This window comes from Leuciscus leuciscus, assembly GCF_965113295.1.
Source record: "Leuciscus leuciscus genome assembly, chromosome: 2".
Taxonomy (NCBI): Eukaryota; Metazoa; Chordata; class Actinopteri; order Cypriniformes; family Leuciscidae; genus Leuciscus; species Leuciscus leuciscus.
In genome coordinates, this window is record NC_138726.1 from 35673204 (window position 1) to 35694308 (window position 21105).

At 38.8% G+C, this 21105-nt stretch overlaps 1 protein-coding gene and 1 long non-coding RNA gene across 3 annotated transcripts in view; one reads left to right on the top strand and one right to left on the bottom strand.

The window, feature by feature from the left end:
* Positions 1-21105, top strand: part of tent4b (terminal nucleotidyltransferase 4B) — a 49257-nt gene that overhangs the window by 1538 nt on the left and 26614 nt on the right. The window lies entirely within an intron of this gene.
* LOC309492280 lies at positions 18502-19713 on the bottom strand. The gene is made up of 2 exons (XR_014203497.1): positions 18934-19713; positions 18502-18901 (listed from the first exon to the last, which is right to left on the bottom strand). It is a non-coding gene; the product is annotated as an uncharacterized lncRNA (long non-coding RNA).

Here is a 21105-nt window from a genome sequence, read left to right on the forward strand (position 1 = left end):
CACAGTTTGAAGGAGATCCCATGATTAGATATGTTTTTCAGTTGTAACATTTGGTGTTTTGGAAACAGTTGTTGTCATGGTAAATGTTTGTGTGAATAAATGATAATTTAATGTGATTATAGAAGAATAGAACTAAAATGTCTAAACTAGAAGTTTACATAGGCCTATGGACTGTTATATATCTCGGTGGATCTTTTCCCTTGCTTGCAGGACTTTATTAAATGAGACCAATCCCAAATGGAAAACTCCAGTACTGTACTGTGAATTACTGTATGAATTACATAGAGTTGCTGTATGTACCGCCTCTATTAATTGTTATCTTCCTCCCAGTCACTCAGTTGGTCAATAATCTACACCTTGCCTGCACTTCACACTCTGGTTATTCAACGATCATAAGTCATCATGATGACAGGCTTCTTTCCATGTTTTTATAGCTGTCATTGTTAAGGTTGTTTTTGATATTAAACGGCTTAAAAAGTGTAGTTCACCCAAAAATTTAAATTCTGTCATCACTTGCCCTCATGTCGTTTCAAACCCGTTAGTCTTCTGTTCATCTTTGGAACACAAATGAACATATTTTTTATTCTCTCATTGTTTTTGTCCATCCACAATTATCCATGTAACCACATTTTTCACTCTTCAAAAAGTGTGAAAAGACATCATAAAAGTAATCTATATGAATTGAACACAACACAATCACTTTAATGAACATTTCATTTAGGCTTTATTCATATATAAACCTTGATCAGCGCACTACATAGAGCACTAATGAGGTTTTTCTCGTGTATCAGCATACTGGATTGCTTAACATATGGATTTACTTTTAAAATGTTGAACTTTGAATGGATGGACAATAATGATGTGAGAACATTTAAAATGTCTTCATTTGTGTTCTGAAGATGAATGAAAGTAAATGATGATGGAACTCTTATTTTGGTGAACTATCCCTGAATGGACTGATTAAAAGAAAATCAGCATCATGCTCTCAAACCACATTTTCCCTGGACCAAAAAAACCCATTAAATTAGGATTTAATGGCAGTCCTTTATTAAGGGCATTAAATGTCCATAAGCACACATCTTCCAGTGTGCCAGAGAGGTCAATTGTCAAACTGTATGAACGAAGCATGTGGGAGTAGTGCTGGATTGTGTTTTCTGGTTTGTGTAGTGGTTTGGTATTAGAATTAGGTGTGGTGGTGGTTTGGTAGGTTTTTTTTAAAATGCAGATGACCCTGCTTTGTGATATGTGCAGCAGCTTGTGGAGCCAAGAGCAAAGTACAGCTGACAAGCCTTATCCACATTTATATAGTGTTCGCATAAGTGCATTCCTCTGTGATTAATATTCTAGAGTTCACCTTATACCCAGACCTTCTCACCTGATTCCCTCTTCACTGTTTTTCCATTTCTCAGATGAATGGACTCCTGTCAGCTCCGTATTATAGACGTGTGTCAATGTACAGATTTACACGCAGATCGGCTCACACTACAGTTTTGTATTTGGAGAGCATGTCTGAGTTGCCTTAAAGATTTTAATTTTGTTATGTAGAGGGATCATTTGTTGTGGTTTTTAGTAAACCAGGATGTGAAATGTGCTTCCTTCCTACAGCACAGAATATTTCTAACCTACATCATAGAAATATATTGTGTAGCCTATGTCTTAGTTGGAGGCTAATTTCCCACTATAATCCTATTCGCTGTTCTGTTCGGAGGTGTGAGAAGAGAGACAGATGGTTTATGGGTGTCTGAATCTGTGTGTGTGGAGAGATTTTTCTGTGTTTATATTCTCTGTGTGTTGAGTAAGTTCCTTCCCTGCTCTACCCAAAACAAATGCTCCCCCTCCCAGCTGACACACGATCCTGTCTCTGTGATGTCACAGTGCTTCTGGCCAATCGGAGTGAGCTGCGATCCCTTCATCTGCCTGACAGCTATGCTGCAGTGAGAGGAGAGGGGAAATCCTCTCTCCACGCTCATTTGTGCTGCTGAACTTTTTATGTTGGGTCTTCTGAATGTTTTTTTTGTTTTTTTTTTATAAGTGAAGGATGAATTCAGTGCACTGGTCTCTTCTTGAAGTGCACTGAATCAATGCAAATTATATGTGTGGGTTTTTTTTTACAAAGACGCTGATTTGTATTCAGTAGGTGTTGCTAAACAGATGGTGGTCTGACTTCATGTCTTTGAATAGTTGTTGATCTTGTCGAAACTTTAAAGAATTGGGAATTATATAATTTTCTCATAAGGATTCTCAGAGGTTTATCACTGCATGGCATGCAGGTTTTTGTAATATAGTAGCTTGTTGTTTTATTCATTAAACCTTAAGAAAGGTTCCTTCTTGCTGATGACTTTCCTATTTTTAGCTCTGTTATGTGCAGTTGAGTTCAGACATATTCATCTATCTCTGTCATTAGTTTAACCCGTTACCATGGGGCATGAGGGAGGCATTGCAAGTTGGTTGAAGGGGGCTAAATGTAATTGAAAACCATCCTTTAGTGCCAACACATGGGGTTTCCCTGAGAGGCTTTCAGTCTTTTACTGATTCTGTCACTAGTAGCAGGATTTGGAGTTGTGAGAGTGTCATCAAAGTCCCTTTCAAGGAAAGTCTGTTCACTCGGCGGCCTTATTTGCAACGCCTCCTGGCATCTATTTCATGCATCCAGTATTATCTTTTTAAACGGGGTTATCCTGAGATCTCAAAAACTGCTTGCCAAAATCACGATTAAATAACATTTTAAATCAGCAACAAAATTTGACATGAACTGGCCCCTACATGTTGTTTCTGATGCTCAAATAGCTTTACAAAGCTTATTTTTCAGGCCAGACCAACCAATGCACACGTGCAGTCCTAAGCAGGAGTCTCTGGTTACTATGGGAACCGGAGCTTTTAACAGCAACTACATTGACGCAATGACTTTACCAATCAGCGATTGGCTCTTTTATTTAGAAGGTGGGACGTATTCCGCCATTTTGCACGTTGCAGATTCATAAGTAATAGGAATGCACCATCTTTTTATATCTATAGTGTCATGTGCTAGAGGAATGACTGTCCCAGACACCCTCACACACGATTAGACCACTCAGCAAGAATTCACCCTCGTCACAAGGACACTTTCCCAGGGTGGTCGAAATGAACGGGATGATGTCAGAATGTGTTGCTCTTGTTTTTAGACCAGTGGCAGAATGTTTGGAATCTGCATTGACATTTGAAACTTAAAAGCTTGGCTGTTGGTAAACTTTTATTCATTTTAATCATGCCAGATCAAATGCTTACCTGCTGCAGTGGGCGAGGAACTGAGCTGTTAGCACATATCGAATGACTGATTGCGTTTAACGTGTGATCAGGTTTAGTTTGAATTTGGTTTGTCATGGTCTGCTGAGCATTGAGGCTGCAAAGCAACAGACTGACTTTACTTGCTCAACTGACAGCAGGCCATGCTCTGCCTAGCAACATGAAATGGACACTTGTTTATGCTTTGCCCCATTGAATGTACCAGGGAGGTTTTTGGTCAGACTTGAGTCAGAGTTGGGTGGGTACACTTTGAACTTATGTAATTGCTTGAATGTTACTGATTCATCACAGAACAGTGTCAAATACACATCTAGATGAGAGTTCAACATGGAGCTTATGTCAAAATAAGGCAATGTTTGGCATCTGCACCCTCAAAGAACCCTTTGACCTTCTGTAAGTTTCACACAGAAGGAAGTGCTGTTTGTTTGGTTCTCAGTCTCAAATTGGTCAAGTTGACATGACCTCAAAATAGAAATGTGAAAGGTTACATATTTTGGTGAGGTACTTATTAGGGATGTCCCGATCCGATCCACGGCATCGGTATCGTGCCGATACTGGCCCAAAACGCTAGATCGGATATCGGAGGGGAGAAAAAAAATTATCCGATACCCATTAGGGGTGGAACGGTACGTATACGTTCGGTGCATGGATTTACACAGAGAATACACGGTATAAAAATAAATAAAACTTGCGTGCACATTAATTAATGTAATACGGAACTAACGTTACTGTTAGATACGCGCATATGCGGGTTCTTTAGGGACACCTAATCTGTAGCCCCTCCTTAGCTCTGAACGCGCGTCTATATCGCTTCAAATGCTTGCTTTATCATTATACGCGCGCGGCGCGTCCTGTTCGCTTTGGACGCGCGAATGGATTCAAACTGTTCAAGCATCGAACTAGACGCAATAGATGCGAATTTGACGCTCTATTCGCGTTTGGTGTGAACGCAGCAAAATGAACAGGCTGTGATGTCAAGACTGCAATGCTGGAATGTGTGTGTCAGAGAGAGGCGCGGGCGCGATCGAACAGTGGAAACATAAAAACATACCCCGTCATTTTCATACAGGACATCATTGAAACTGCAAAAAGTGTTTAGCCTACTTATATTTGTGTAAAACACAACATTGTGCTTTTGTCAAACTGTAAACTCTTGTCAAACTGTAACTGTCACCCAACCAAAATCACACACACACACGCTGTTTAAAAGCAAAAATGATCTAATCTTTTGGACATTCATCATATTGCATTGGTTTTCATTTCTTGTCCTAAAACAGAGCACTAATCTGTTCATTTATAAGTAGGGATGGGACGGTATGATAATTTCATATCACGATTATAGTGACCAAAATGATCGTGATTAAAAATATTATCACGGTTTTGTTAAAACGAGATGAAAGTGTTCAAAAAGAACTGATGCTCACACTAAAAACAGTTTAATATTTGAAAATCAACAAACAACAAATAAAACAAGCAACTCTATGCACTTTTTCAAGCAAGATTATATTCTGTGGCATTTCCTTCCTTATAATGACCGTCGTCAATAGCAACGCATCATAACACTGCGCACATCCATGTATCGCAACGGACGCGGACGCGCGCTCTCGTTTCATTCAAATACAACTTGCTGTCTTGCGTGATTGTTTTGTACGCTGTACAAAATGGATTTATAAACAGGTAAGATTTAAAACATTAATCTCAATTCAATATGTCCCCGTAATTGTGTGGTAAAAAAAAATCGGTGTAATAAGTGTACAATGATAGTCTTGTTTGAACTTGTTCGTTCGTCTTTGGCTCAAAGCCACTTGCTGCGAACTTTTCTTCGCGGAAGCTTCACGTTTATTTCAAGTGAGTGAGATAAAATATTTCAACTCAAAACATTTTGTGCCCAATTATTTCCCAGACGTAGTTTTTGGTAAGTTAACTTGCCTTGCGTTCGCTATAAACAGTGGGTGATGGTCACACAAGAGGACTCGGCAGATTTGAAGTGTTTCCCCCCTATTGTAGTGACCATCCTCGATTAAGTTTCACTCAGGACTTTTGTAAAAGCCTGAATATGACCACACCTCAGATTAGGTCCACGGTCACTGCCTTCCGCCATTCCTTCTCGAATAAAAAAACAACAACATTGCGCGCTGCGCCTGCGTCAGACTGTTGCTGGCTGGACAGGATTTACAGTGAGTTATTAAAATCGCGATAATCAAATACGGTTTTAATGATAATTAAATTTTGAACGATAATACTAACCGTCAATACATTTTATCGTGGTTTATAGTGAAACCGGTAATCGTCCCATCCCTATTTTTAAGTTACACATTCTACATTGAATAAAAAAGAAAATCAAATGTGTTTTTAAAAGTAGTATTATTTTATACAGAAATAAATTATTTATAATTCAGATGAGAAAAAAAAGTTAAGGAAACAAATATATTGATCTGAAATATAGCAAATTCATTTTAATATTCATTCACGTTACCAAACATATCTCAAGGTCTTTTGAATAAAGGGTGGCAGTCTTTCATTATCAGCTGTTGTTGTAGACTAGCCTATATACTGGAGAAGTATTTGTTCTCCATTTGAGTGAGATGTTTTTATGTGTCTAATTGAGCAAAGTGCTTCCATATATTTTATTATTAGTAGTATTAGTTCAAGAACAAAATAAAAATATCGGATTGATATCGGTATCGGCAAATAGCCAAAGCTGCGGCATCGGTATCGTATCGGAAGTGAAAAAGTGGTATCGGGACATCCCTAGTACTTATCCAGTATAACTTGTAGAGTTATTGCAGGGCCATACAAACAATCTGGGGTTTTAATAACGATAAATTAAAAATGAACATATATCGGCCGATACGGATATGGTGGCCGATATATCGTGCATCCCTACTTTAAGACCGACTTCACGGATCCAATATACTTGTGTGTTGTTCTTCAGAGAAACTGTCTCTCTGACAGTGTGCGCATATAGTGAAATGAGTTGTCTTTCTCTGCTTACTGTGCTTCAATGGTTTAAAATCACTTGTTTTTAAACCGCATACTTAAAAATGCATGCAAACGATACGCTTTTGTGACCGTGAAGCATAGCAACATCACGTGAGCATAACCGGGATAGAGACATTAGTCTAAAATCTCTACCGGTTGAGACATTTCTACCAGTTTATCGTGTCTACCGGTATATTACCCACCCCTAGTGAGCACTAGCCATAAGTGGGATTACCGCTTACTGCATTAACGTTTGTTTGCCAGAGGATTCTGCTCGCTATTACATGACCAAGCAAATTGTTTTCCTTCGTAATGCAATGCAGCAGCAAAATAAAACTCATCAAAGGTTTGTAAAGGGTGGGTGAATTTAGTCATTTCTAAAAGTGGGTCAGGTATGTCGCAAGATGTGTGCTCTCCTTCCACTTTTGTTGAACTTCTGTTAAAGATAGGCTGCTGAATTAAAAATAAACTTGTTGGTTAAAAATATCCCCTTGGCTCAAAATAATGAGCCGGACTTTTGGTCTAGTTTGTACAGAATATGTATAGCACTGTATTTAACAATTAAGGATTCAAAACAGGGTCTAAAACTAACCTTTTCCAAAGTGAAAATTAACAATTCTCTATTCCAAGTTTGATACCACAGCTAAAACTACCAGCCTAATTTAAATTGTAAACATTATTAAAGACAAGTAAACAGTCAATATTAAAATAAGAACAAATAATCAAATTACAAGCAAAAGCACAAATAGAACAAAGATACAAATGAATAAACAGTGCCTTTCAGGTTTTTCAGGGTAGGTCTAACAGTAGTTTTCAGGTACAGAAATTGAATAAAGCAAGCAAATGTAAAATAACACTGCATAGTCTTCTTCACTGTATGAATTAAACATGCTTATTAATTCATCCTTATTAAAGTTACAAAAGTTATTTAGTCAAGAGCAGTGAGTGATTTTTTTTTTTCTATGTCCTTTGTTGTTTGATTAACATTAAAAACACAAACAGCAGCAGGATTATTAGGCTGCTGTCACTTTAAGAGTGAATGCACAAATCTAATATACTAATACACATGCATTTACTTTCTCAACTGTTTACGTACACTTAAGACGTGACTGTTTAATAGGATACTCGCTATTTTTTTTGTCATAATTTTGTGTAAATTTGTCCGTTCAAGTGCAAGAGGACGTGAAAGAGAGGTCAGCTTAGTATTCGCGCGCTGTATTAATATTATGACTCGGCCTACTGGGCTTTCGAGTAACGAAATGAGCTTCCTTTCACGTCTTCTTGTCAAGGCTTAAACTTCCATGAAGATGAAGCGCTGGCCCGTCAGCTGTCCCGAGCGTCGGTCGCGGTCCCATTGTTCACGTTCATTGTTAGAATTCATAAAAATGTTACCGGCCAGCTGGTCAGTGACACCATTTCATATACTCTCCTACGCCGATTTTTACTCGCATTTGTTAATTTTAGGCCCTGGTTCAAAACATGTTTATATCAATTGGACTTCACAACTAAAATGCTTCCATTACAGTCCAAAACATGGGATGTGCCTTGTTCGCAGTGTACAGTGTTGATAATACTACAGCTACAAAAATGCATGTGGCCTTTTTTATTGTTGTATAAATAATTTTTAGTTTGTGTTAAAAAGGGGAATAAATATTTTGCTTATTTATTTCTGCATTTAAATATAATTAACATTGGTCGATCTCTAGTTTTGTTACATGTTCATGAGTATATTCATTACATGGATTATAATCTACCCTCATTATACCTCACAATGCTTTTTTTCTTCCAATTTTAAGCTACTCATTTTTATACACTATTGTTCAAAAGTTGTCCCACCAAGGCTGTAGTTGTCTTTTGCTGAATAAAAGAGGTGGGCCTAATACCCTAATTGCTTTCCACAAACTTTTGAACAGTATTTGTAACTATGATTATCTGTGCTCTTAACTACCTGTTTAAGTAATTGTCAAAGGTCAGTTTTGTAATAAATAATTTGCCAATAGAATTGCATCTGATTGTGTCATGCGTTTGTGCCACGTGTGCTACCCCCACCCTAACCGGGAATTCCCCCATTTTTAGACATGAATTTCAGGCCCTGAGAACTTCTGGAGGTGACATCCAGAAAGGAAAGACTAATAACAGCAGTCTTGATCTAAGCCCACAGATTACCAAAAAAGTGATTTCAATCATCACCAACATGACACTGACAAGTCTTATTTTACCACAGAGAGTCATTGTCACTCCAAAAACATATGGGTATAACTTCCTTTCCTGGTGAAATATGTATAAATTAACACTGTTCATTGTTTGTTGAAGTCGCAATAAAACAGAAGTAGAGATGGATCTTTTGTTCCATATTGCAACCTACATCAGAGTGTAATGGATTAATGGAAAACAATGTAGTCCAGGCATTTGGTTATTTGCACAGGTTGTTGATTGAATGTTGACATGTGGGCTTTGGACTCAAAATTAAAGGAGATGAATGTGAGCTTAAAGGGGCGGCGTTAAAGCAGACTAAATAGTTGAATTCCAGCATACGTTAGTAGACAGAAGTCTGTCGTTTTCATTGGAAAGTCCAATTATGGGGTACACAAAAAAAAAAAAGTATTTTAAAGAAATGAAACCTCTGGAAAGAATTGTTCACATTTGTCAGTAAACATGCATGCATTTAGAAAATTATGTCATGCCAACTTTGCAAACATTTGGATCAGTTAATTTTTAAATGAACCTGTTTAAGGTTTTTGCTGTCAGCAAAGAGATTTTATTGGGGCTTTTAAAATATATTTCCTCTTAAAAGTAAATGAGGATGATTGTGTGATCTCAGTATGTGTGTTGTGTGAGTCAGCAGTGAAAATTCTGTTTGTGTTGCATGAAGGGTTTCCTATAGTGACAGAGTCTGCTCTCTGATTGGCTGACAGTACCAAGAGTAAACTACACGCTGCTTGTGCTCTATTGGAGGACACAACAGGCTGCAGTGGAGAATTGAAACTGATCTGAACAGCTTATTCTGTGAAACGAAACTCAGACTCTGTGTGTAATCTGCTTCCCACAACCAGGGTGGACGACTCTGTGGTCAAATGTGCTTTTCAAACTGTGAAACAGCCTGCTGAGAATTATTTTACTGCAGCTGGATTGAGTGCTTTAAAAATGTTCAACTCTTCATTTGTTTTAGATCTGATCAGTCTTGGTTTGTCAGCTTCTGCTAACTCTTGTCCATTTGTGTTTTGTAACTGTTTTTAAAGCTGATATGGTGAGATCAAGAGCTCATTCAGGCCCTGTGTTTCCATTCTTGCTCTCAGTTCTGTTGTTAGACTGTACTTGTGTGTTTTTTTTCACAGAAGTGAAACTCACACTTCTATCTAGCCATGATGGAACAAAACACACTTTGCAAGCACACACCCATATGCAAATATATACTCAGATGAACTTTGAATAAGCTTGAAATGCATATAAACGCACAAACTTGTATTCTGAATCTACTACTAATTTGTTATAAATGGAAATGTGTGTTCTTGTTTAATGATTCTATGAAAGTTTGTCGGCCTATGTATTTTGGGATAATTTTGTAATATTGTCTGACTTTGTCTTTTCACCACTACATCATCACTGAAGCTGCAGACGCGCGAAATTATTCACACTTGAAGCGTTTTTGTACAGTGTCACAGCAGCAGCAAGATAGGCTACCTTAGTCTGTGTATTACATAATAACTAAAAGAAAGTTTATATATCATATTTTCTGGCTGGTTTACTTTAGTTTTTTATAATACACCATACATTCACCCAAACTGAATAATTAAAAACAAGTTTATATGGGAAAATCTTCTATACATATTTTTAATTATTTTCTATTTTAAGTAGATTTATACTTCTCCTCCAATTCTTGTTAAAACACACTAGACATGCTTATTCTGTGCATTTTGAGCATCAAAAGTGTGCTTTCACTTTAGTTGAGCGTGAGCAGCGCAGCAACAATAGACTTGGTGCTTCACTTCACTGCTGCTCACGCGACGCTCCTGCTCCCGGTGAATGCAATTGAAAAAATATACGCTGCTCACGCTTGCGGTGTGAAACGGCCGTTTAACTGCTAGCTACTTCTTGACGTTCTACTGTAACCGAATACTACGGGAGAATAGCCGATCTGGCCTAGTTGATAATACGTGACAGATTAGATAAATCTTTAATGCAAGTGCAAGTAGGCAGACACCGATTGAATGCGTGACCATGTACTCGCACAAATGCGACCACGTCAAATTTATTACTCGCACATTCTCAAAAAATGGTTTCATATGTCGACAATTTTGGTCGTAGTCTGGAGCCCTGAAAATGAACTTTTATTGCAAGATTTCTTGCAAATATAAAAAAACTTATATTGTACATGTACAAGGGAGGGGTGTCCAATCCTGCTCCTGCCAATCGACTATCCTGCACAGTTCATCTCCAACCAGGGACGGACTGACAATCTGTGCGTTCTGGAAAAGTCCAGAACGGCCGTCCAACCGAGGGCCGTCGGCACAAGAAAAAGTCTAATAAAGCAATATGAACAGCCAACAGCAGGGGCACTAATACGATCACTTATATGCAACGTGTAAAAACTGAGAAAAAAAAAAACTGAGGAAGAAGAGTCGGCCTACTAGCCCCTGACAGAAAGTTAGTTTTATAAGGCTTACCTATACTGCACTTTTAAATTTGCTTACATTATATTTGAATAGTTAAGTTATAGTATAGCAGTGGTCTCAAACGTGTTGCCTGTGAGTTGCCCGCTAAACACATTCTATAAATCGCCCCAACTGGCCAATAGCGATCCACTGTAAATAGGGGCTCCAGACTTCGACTAAATGGTATCATTTTGCAACCTTTTCAACTAAACTTTTCAATTTGCACTTTTGCCTCTACAAAATTACCCAACTCTCTTTGATTATACGCTGTCATTTGCGTTGCGTATGAGAAACATCAAATGGCAAACGCTAAAAAAGCGGAACAAAACTCGTTTGAACAACGCAGAGCATTATCAGACATTGTTCCAAGAACAAACCAGTTAGAAGACATTTCACTCCACAACTTATGAATTAACAGTAGTAAAACAAACTTTTAGGTAGCCCTCGCACACAAAAAGGTTGGAGACCCCTGGTATAACTATATGTTTAAATAATTACAAGTTTGTGTAATTTGGGTTTCTGTAGCCTGCAGTGACATTTCATTATTTGTATTTTATGGCATTGTACATTTTTTTTGTCTTTATTTGAAGGCTGAGGCTTCATTAATAAACACAACCCCAATTAGCATAATTGTTTTTAGATGTTACTTGTTGTGAATACCTTGTCTGATAGGCTACAGTATTGTGGCATAGTATCAGGGGCCGGTTGCATAAACCTCTAAGACTAGTCTTACAAGTTAGACATCAATTTATTTTCTTTAAGACGGTTCATAGCTTTTTTAAATCAGTTACATAAAAACGTAGATAAGCCTACTTTGATACCGAAAACTAAGACTGACTGCCCCTGACTAACTGCTAGTAGGTCATACTAGAACTTAAGACACTGTCTTAACATTATGGTTATGTTTATGCAATCGGCCGCAGGACTTCCTGGCTAGTGTCTGTCGCACACGGCTTGGGGCGAATGGCCGGATGATGGGCCTATTTGGGAGAAAGTCCAGGGCTGTTTTTTAGCCCCAGTCCGTCCCTGTCTCCAACCCTAATCAAACACACCTGAAGCAACCAATTAAGGTCTTCAGGATCTCTTGAAAATTAAAGGTGATCTAAGTAACTTTTTTTACCTTAACTGAACAGCTTCGGAGTCATTGGAATGGTTATATTACTTATTTCGGGTTGAATGGTGGTCGTTTCGCACCCCCCTGGTGCCCGTGAGCGGAAAATCCGCACTTGCAACTTTGAGCCGGCCGGCCGCCGCGTCAGGAAGTATCGCGTGATATCAGGTCTCGCGATGTAAACAATTGCTTTACGGCCAAAAGAAATCTGCTAAAATGCTGTCATTATTGCGCCCCCTCACGCTGTTCGAACCCGAATGAAGAAGACGCTTTAAAGAATGTCCCATCTGCTTTGATGTCGTTGATCTACTAGCCTCTGGTGTCTGAGAATCGCCAACGAATTTTTACAACAGTGTTGTCAAATATCTATTCCGAAGCTGTGGGGGGAGCTCTAGAGAGAAACCTGCAAGCAAAAAGCGAGAATACAGCGAAGAAATCCCGAAACTACTGAGCCCTGCTTTAAAGGCAGGTGTGTTTGATTAGGGTTGGAGACGAACTGTGCAGGACAGTCGATTGGCAGGATCAGGATTGTGCACCTCTGGTGTAAGGCATCCCTTTGCAGCCAATACAGCATCAATTAGTCTTGGGAATGGCCAGAGAAGAGATTTTGGACAGAGGGATTTTGAGCCATTCCTCTTCCAGAACAGTGGACTGGTCACTATGTGATGCTGGTGGAGGAAACTTTTTTTTTTTTTACTTTTGCTCTACCAAAATACCCCACAGTGTCTCAAAAATATTTAGATCAGGTGACTGTGCAGGCCATGGGATGTGTTCAACTTCACTTTCATGTTCATCAAACCATTGTCACAATTCTTGCTATGTGTATTGGTGCGTTATCATGCCGATACAAGGCAACCCCTTCAGAGTACAATGTTTGAACCTTTAGGTGGTTATCCATGGTCCTCCAGAATGGTTTGTTAGTCCTTGGCAGTGTAGCATAGTAGGAAATGCCATGATATTGCAGCCCAAGCCATGACTGACCCACCCTTGTGCTTCACTCTAGGCAAGCAACAGTCCGGGTGTTAAAGGTGAACGTTCACCCAAAAATGAAAAATCTGTCAGTAATTACTCACCCTCATGTTGTTCCAACCCCGTAAGACTTTCGTTCATCTTCAGAACACAAATTAAGATATTTTTGATAATCTGAGAGCTGGCTCACATAGGCTTCTATGTAATCGATATCTGCCATCCCAGAAAAGTTAGTAAAGACATTGTTAAAATAGTTCAAGTGATTACAGTGGCTCAACCTTAAGTTTATCAAGCGACGAGAATACTTTTTGTGTGCAAAAAACAAACAAAAATAATAACTTTATTCAACTATTCATTTTCTTCTGTGTGGGCCTCTGAGTGAGTTCACATAGTGTAACAGCGCAGCGCTTCTGTGTTGTGCGTCAGAACGTAGGCTCACTATAATAGTGAGCCTACGTTCTGACGTACAACCCAGAAGCGCTATTTTAGTTTTTTTGCGTACAAAAAGTATTCTTGTCGCTTGATAAACTTAAGGTTGAGCCACTGTAGTCACTTGGACTATTTTAACGATGTCAAGGTATGAAAATACATATGTTGACAGGCAGGTAGGACATCGTACCAAATGCAATGATTGGACGAATGACTACTAGTCGACTAGAAAAATCTTGTTGTGTGCAGCCCTAGTAACCTGAACCACTTTTTGTCCCAAAACACACAAACCGAGTGGTAGGGTTGAGTATCGTTATGAATTTGATCTATTTCAATTCCAATTCTGCTTATAGATTCCAATTCTTATTGATTCCTAGTTTTGAATAAGCTAAAAAAAAACGTGGGTATCATTCACATTTAGCCTAAGTAGGGTTGGGTACCGAGAACCGGTTCCGACGTAAACGGCAGTAACGAGACCGAATAAGAGCGAAATTTTTGATGCCTGATTTCGGTGCCTGACTTTTTTTTACCGCTCTCTATAAAACATCTCGCGGCACGAATGTTCCAATAATAAAACATCTCCAGTTAACCAGCAGAGCATTCATTTCGTTCGTTTGTTAAATAAGAGACGATCTAGCGTTGAAATGTGTTTTTAAATCAAGTGATCAAAGTGCTCGTTGCCGCTGCGATTAGTGGCGCTGATACAGTGTTTTCTTTTGTGGCTCGTGCACACCGCACTGTCTTTACTCGGACGCGTGCTTCAATACGTTGCAGAGACTCTCTATTCGTTCTGGTGAAATCAAAATATAATGCACACAAACGTGCCCCTGCTTGATATACAACCACTGATGAGCATAATCGGTTTAAAAAAACAACAAAAAACTGTACGAATGCGGATTAGAACCCAAAACCTCTGACACGCTTGACTAAAGTTCAAGTTCAGCTGCCAGTGTCGTGTTGGACATGGTAAGTCTAGTATTTTAATGCCAACTGCAAATCTTGCATATCAAGTATGAAGTAGTGCTGGGCGGTGTACCGGTTCATACCGAATACCGGTGTTTATTTTTGTTATGATATGAATTTTTAAAGTACCGGTGTATGTCGCTTTAATAACGATCGGAACGCGGCGTGGCGCGACACTGTTTGAGAGGGTCCTTTTTCACTCTTGCACTGTGGTGATGAACGTGTTACTAAGCGTGACTTTGAAGGTGGATAGGTTAAACTATAATTGATAGCTGTCAAATTATATTACAGTGTTTCCCATACATTGGTTCACAATATCAACAAAGCCTTTTGGAAAATCTATTTGTGGTCGGCATTGACATCGTTGAATAAACATGAGCACTGCACGTTTCAAAATCAAAACGCGGCGCCAGTGTTTTTATATGAATGTATCTGAAGTGAACTGACGGTCTTTAGAAAAGTTTCTTTGTTATTACGATTGAATCTTTCTTCATCTTTCCTGATAAAGCAGCGTTTATGAGCGTTGCTGTTTTGTGTACAGCCGTTACCGGGGAAACCGCTATTTCTGCCGCTCCTAAAGCGCCTCCTGCTGGCACCTCTTTGTAAACAGCCTTGCAAACCTGTATTAATACTAGTGTGGATTTTTTTCTACAATATTCACTCATGACAGTAAAATAGGGCATTCTAAGTCAATCTACTGCAGTATTTCCTATCTCACTCAGTGAAAAATGTGTTTTACACCCAGTCATGCTTAAAAAATAATAATAAAAAAACCGTCATAAACCGTGAAACCGGTGTAATTTAGAAAAATACCGTGATGTTGATTTTTGGTCATACCGCCCAGCACTAGTATGAAGTATATCAAGTATATTTATATGAGGCTATAGCCTACTGTGTGTGTTAAATATTTCTGCTCAGTGTCAGATATTTCTCTGTTTTAAAGAAAAAGTCATAATATGAGTCACAATTTTGATCTTAACTTAGCCTAAGTGTTTTAGGCTACATCAGTACCCTAATAAACGGCGCAATTTTTCATTTAATCAGAAAATCTTTAAAGATTTAAGTTAATATTGTGTCCAGTTTGGACACGGACACGGACACACAGACACGGGTATTATTTTTTTGATAAAGTGTGTGCGGTTTCGTTTTCTTAAGTACCGGTTCAAGAACCGTTTAAGAACCAGAACCGTTTAAAAAATACAGAGTAGGTACTGGTATCGGATAAAACCCAAACAAAACCCAACCCTAAGCCTAAGGCCCCGTCCACACTACTGCGTTTTCGTTTAAAAACCGAAAGATCTTTTGCTACGTTTGCACCTCCCGTCCACACTAAAACGGCAAAAACGGAGGCCCAAAACGGAGAAGTTTAGAAACGCTGCCAACCCGTTTTTCATTTTGAATCTCGGGAGGGCGTTTTAGTCTGGAAGGGTCAAAACGGAGGACTTTAGAAACGATGACGTAGTAGAGGCTCACGCTCAGCTCTATGATTGGGTGTCATCAGTCATGGCGTATATCTTTGCCAGCAGCTGTTGTGCAAGTAAATTCTGCATTTTACAATGCTATAACTGCCTACATGCGTCGGAGGCAAGCTATTATTCGAGCGATCTGTGACAATTCCCGTATGCAGCGGCGGTATCGAATGTACATGGAGCGTCGGTTTTGGGTTAACCCGGGAAGAACCAGCGCATGGTGGGATCATTTTATCAATGAAGTTGTGTTTACACCGGCACGCGCATGCCCAGTGTTGGTGAATGGTCACGTGATCCGCGTTTTCAGTCGTTTTAATGTGGACCGAGATCAATTCTAATACGCAGCTAAAACTCTGGTGTGGACGGAGATCGTATTCGTTTTAATTCTCCGTTTCTAAACGAAAACGCAGTAGTGTGGACTAAGTCTTTTGGCAAAACATTTTGTTGCAGCTGAATACAACAAACAAAAATCTACAGGCTAAAGAACACTTACACAATAAACCCGACTCCGTGCATTAGCTTACACTTACACAATAAACTTTTGCCTATGGTTTTAACAAAAATACCATAGCAAAAAAAATGTATAATAATATTAATATAATTAGGCTATATATTATATAGGGGTGCAATGGATCTCAGTTGATCCGTGATCCACAAACACCAAATTGATTACTCTTTCGTGTCTCCTTACGCTTGAACAGTCACATACACACAATTACATGTTAAAATACCCGTCTCGGCAAGGATTCTCGTAAACATAGTCAGTTATGTCTTAAGTGGACGTACACAGTTAAGAAAGAAATCTGATGTGTATCATTATATTGGATCCGTGCATTAGCTTAGTGTAAAGTGGGCTTTAAGTAATAAATAAAAAGCAAAGTTACATTAACAACCCCAACCCACCCAATTTTTTTGCTGATCTTAACTATTGGGGAAAATGACGGTAAAACCGTTTATAGGTCGATCTTTACTCAAGACAAACCTGACTCCGTTTACAAGGATATTTTGACAATTTTGTGTGCATTTGTCCGTTCAAGTGCAAGAAGACGCGAAAGAGAACTCTATTCAGTTTTTACGCACTACACTCACCTAAAGGATTATTAGGAACACCTGTTCAATTTCTCATTAATGCAATTATCTAATCAACCAATCACATGGCAGTTGCTTCAATGCATTTAGGGGTGTGGTCCTGGTCAAGACAATCTCCTGAACTCCAAACTGAATGTCAGAATGAGAAAAAGAAAGGTGATTTAAGCAATTTTGAGCGTGGCATGGTTGTTGGTGCCAGACGGGCCGGTCTGAGTATTTCACAATCTGCTCAGTTACTGGGATTTTCACGCACAACCATTTCTAGAGTTTACAAAGAATGGTGTGAAAAGGGAAAAACATCCAGTATGCGGCAGTCCTGTGGGCGAAAATGCCTTGTTGATGCTAGAGGTCAGAGGAGAATGGGCCGACTGATTCAAGCTGATAGAAGAGCAACTTTGACTGAAATAACCACTCGTTACAACCGAGGTATGCAGCAAAGCATTTGTGAAGCCACAACACGCACAACCTTGAGGCGGATGGGCTACAACAGCAGAAGACCCCACCGGGTACCACTCATCTCCACTACAAACAGGAAAACGAGGCTACAATTTGCACGAGCTCACCAAAATTGGACAGTTGAAGACTGGAAAAATGTTGCCTGGTCTGATGAGTCTCGATTTCTGTTGAGACATTCAGATGGTAGAGTCAGAATTTGGCGTAAACAGAATGAGAACATGGATCCATCATGCCTTGTTACCACTGTGCAGGCTGGTGGTGGTGTAATGGTGTGGGTGATGTTTTCTTGGCACACTTTAGGCCCCTTAGTGCCAATTGGGCATCGTTTAAATGCCATGGCCTACCTGAGCATTGTTTCTGACCATGTCCATCCCTTTATGACCACCATGTACCCATCCTCAAGTTGAATATTTTCATTTGCCTGGCTGTAACAGGGTCATTTAGGAAAGGGGAGGGACAAAAAAACACTCAAAAGCCTATACAACCTAAGGGAAAACCCCAAACTTCACAAAAATAGATGAGCATATGTGTCCTAACATGGTGAAGAAGCATGCCAAGTTTCGTGAAGATCGGACAATAGGTGGCGCTATAACTGGCAAAAAACCTTCATTTATATTAGGGGTTCAAGCACGAAGTGCTGAAACCCTATTGTAATCGTCCTGTATTGGCTGTAAATGGTCTTTTCCATCTATGATCATATAATTTTCATATAATAATGTTCAAAACTAGTGCAGTACAATTCTCTGGACTCTCTAGATCAGTAATTATCAGAAAAAGTTGAACTACTTCATTTGGATGGCTATAATAGGGGCACTTCAAAATGTGGCCTTGACCAAGTGTCCCCAAAAGCTTATATCTTTTAAGATGCTCAGATCTTCTTAAAAACAAGTCAGAACATGTGAAATATCACTCTGAACAAGCATGAAAAATTTCAGACAGATCGGACAAAATTTGACTCTAACAGTTTAAAAAGGTGAAAATAATATGAATACAATGGCATATTAAGCCAATAAGTGGTATTTTACTGCCCCCTGCTGTTTAAAATAGTTATTTTGTCATATTGTTTCTATAATTCATATTTAGACTTTATAAAATCATTATTTTAACATTTACATTTAGTCAAAATCCATCTGTTAAAGTGTGTGTGTGTGTGTGTGTGTGAGTGTGAGTGTGAGTGTGTGTGTGTGTGTGTGTGTGAGCATGCATTATGGAGTTAACATGGAAAGACTGGTTTGCTTTAGTGCAGAAAACTGGTGAAAATCATGAAGATTAAACTGAAACTGAGCCAATAAGTGGTCTTCTAGTGCCCTCTGCTGGCCATTCTACTTATTAATGAAGTCTTTTGACATGTGCTTTTGAATTCATAATTAGACATTAAAAAATCACTTATATAACTACTAACTATTATAACACAATCAGATTTTGTCAGTGTTTATCACTTCATTTGCACTGACACTTCACATACTTGTTAGTAATTTGGTAAATCATGGTAAATCACGCTAGAAACATTGTAAATCATAGTAAATAATACTAGAATGTGGTGTATCAAGGTAAATCATGCTAGAATCCTGGTAAGTCATTCTACAACGTGGTATATCATGGTAAATCATGCTAGAACATGGTAAATCATGGTAAACTATGCTAGAACAGGGTAAATCATGGTAAACCATGGTAAATCATGATAAACTTTGGTAAATCATGCTAGAATGTGGCATATCATGGTAAATCATGCTAGAACATGGTAAATCTTGGTAAACTAAGATGAATTCATGGTAAACTATGCTAGAACAGGGAAAATCATGGTAAACCATGGTAAATCATGATAAACTATGGTAAATCATGCTAGAATGTGGTATATCATGGTAAATCATGCTAGAACATGGTATTTTCCATCTAATATGTCAGTGGTTACATGCTTGCTAAATAAAACTTTATAACTTTTGATGCTTAAAAACCTTAAAGACCTTAATAGCTTGAACCCCGATAAATGCTGCTTGCAGCTTTAATTTCAAATTGGTTTCTTGAACATGACAATGAGTTCACTGTACTAAAATGGCCCCCACAGTCACCAGATCTCAACCCAATAGAGTAGGGATGTGGAGGAACGGGAGCTTCGTGCCCTGGATGTGCATCCCACAAATCTCCATCAACTGCAAGATGCTATCCTATCAATATGGGCCAACATTTCTAAAGAATGCTTTCAGCACCTTGTTGAATCAATGCCACGTAGAATTAAGGCAGTTCTGAAGGCGAAAGGGGGTCAAACACAGTATTAGTATGGTGTTCCTAATAATCCTTTAGGTGAGTGTATATGAGAGGCGGCTGTGTCTGTGGAGTCATCAGCGTGTGTCTGCAGTGGGTGTGTTCGTGTTGCAGTGGTGGCCAGATCTGATGAATGCTGTCAGACTGCCTCTGCACAGCGTCATGCCAAGGGCAGAACTTTCTCATGCAGTTTTGTTTCACCATCACAATCAGACAAATGCGTTTAGACACCGATCGGACCCCGAGAGACTTGTGTGTGTCTCTGTTGGTGTTTATGCTCAAAGCTTTGCATGACTTGTTTGTTTGTGTAACTTGGGTGACTGGTGGTACTAAGAAATGTAACCGATTCTTTCATTTGAAATGGAAATCAGTGCATAGTTTTTGAACAGTTCCCAGCATTTTTGATGAAGTGAGTCTCATTCTTAAGTAATAAGATGCCTAGGATTCCCAGAGTGCAAATTGTTCTTCAGGGCATGATTGTTTCTCACCTGTCCTGTCCTGTCCATTTCTAAAATGTTTGGGCAGATGACTTGGGTAAGCCTTTTAATTCTCATACTCTTTAGAGTAAGAAATTTAGTTTGGCAGCTCTAGTTGAACGTAAGGGATGCTGGGATTAAAAGGTTATCTGAACACCTTGTTCTGCACTAAAGATGTAACAAATTAAATGTGGCACACTAACATTCCCTTGGTGTCAAATGTGGAAGAGAGACTGGATTGTAGGGCTGGTCGTTTTTTATAGAAATGTTAGCAAATGTTACAATTAGTCATGTTGACAATACTGCAATGATAACAGATAAGAGAAGAAAATAATCTGACCACATGATGATTAATTTGATTAACCGCTTTCGTGTGATGTGCTCTATGAACGTAGAACACATCACTAGTCTTAGGCGGCTGTTCACACAGAATGCGTTATTGAGCTGAAAATTAAGAGTTGAAAACAATGAATACATTGTTTAAAATAATACCTTTTTCACTAACTGTGATTTTATATGCACATTTCTGAAATACATAACTTAGTACCGTTACGCCGGTTTCACACTGCACGCGTTAGCAGAGCGGAGGCAGCGCAGAAGCAGTGCGTATGGTGAGTGGGAGCAGCACACACGTTTTTGCTTTCACACTGTCAGCGTTTGTCGTGCGGAGCTGAACCGCGGCTTGTGTATATATTTTTTTGAATAAATAAATATTGATAGGTAATTGATACCTGAATTATTTATTATTATATATTATCTGCATATTTATTACATATTATTTAGCACTCATCTCCATGAAAAGCAATCTGCAAAAGAGAAAAACTTTACGAAATCATTTAGATTGTTGAAATATTTGATACACATCTAATTTACAAACATTACCTATCATAAACATCTTAAAGATAATTCATAAATGTCTGTAATAACAAACAGTTCTTAAAGGGACACTTCACCCATTTGCATTA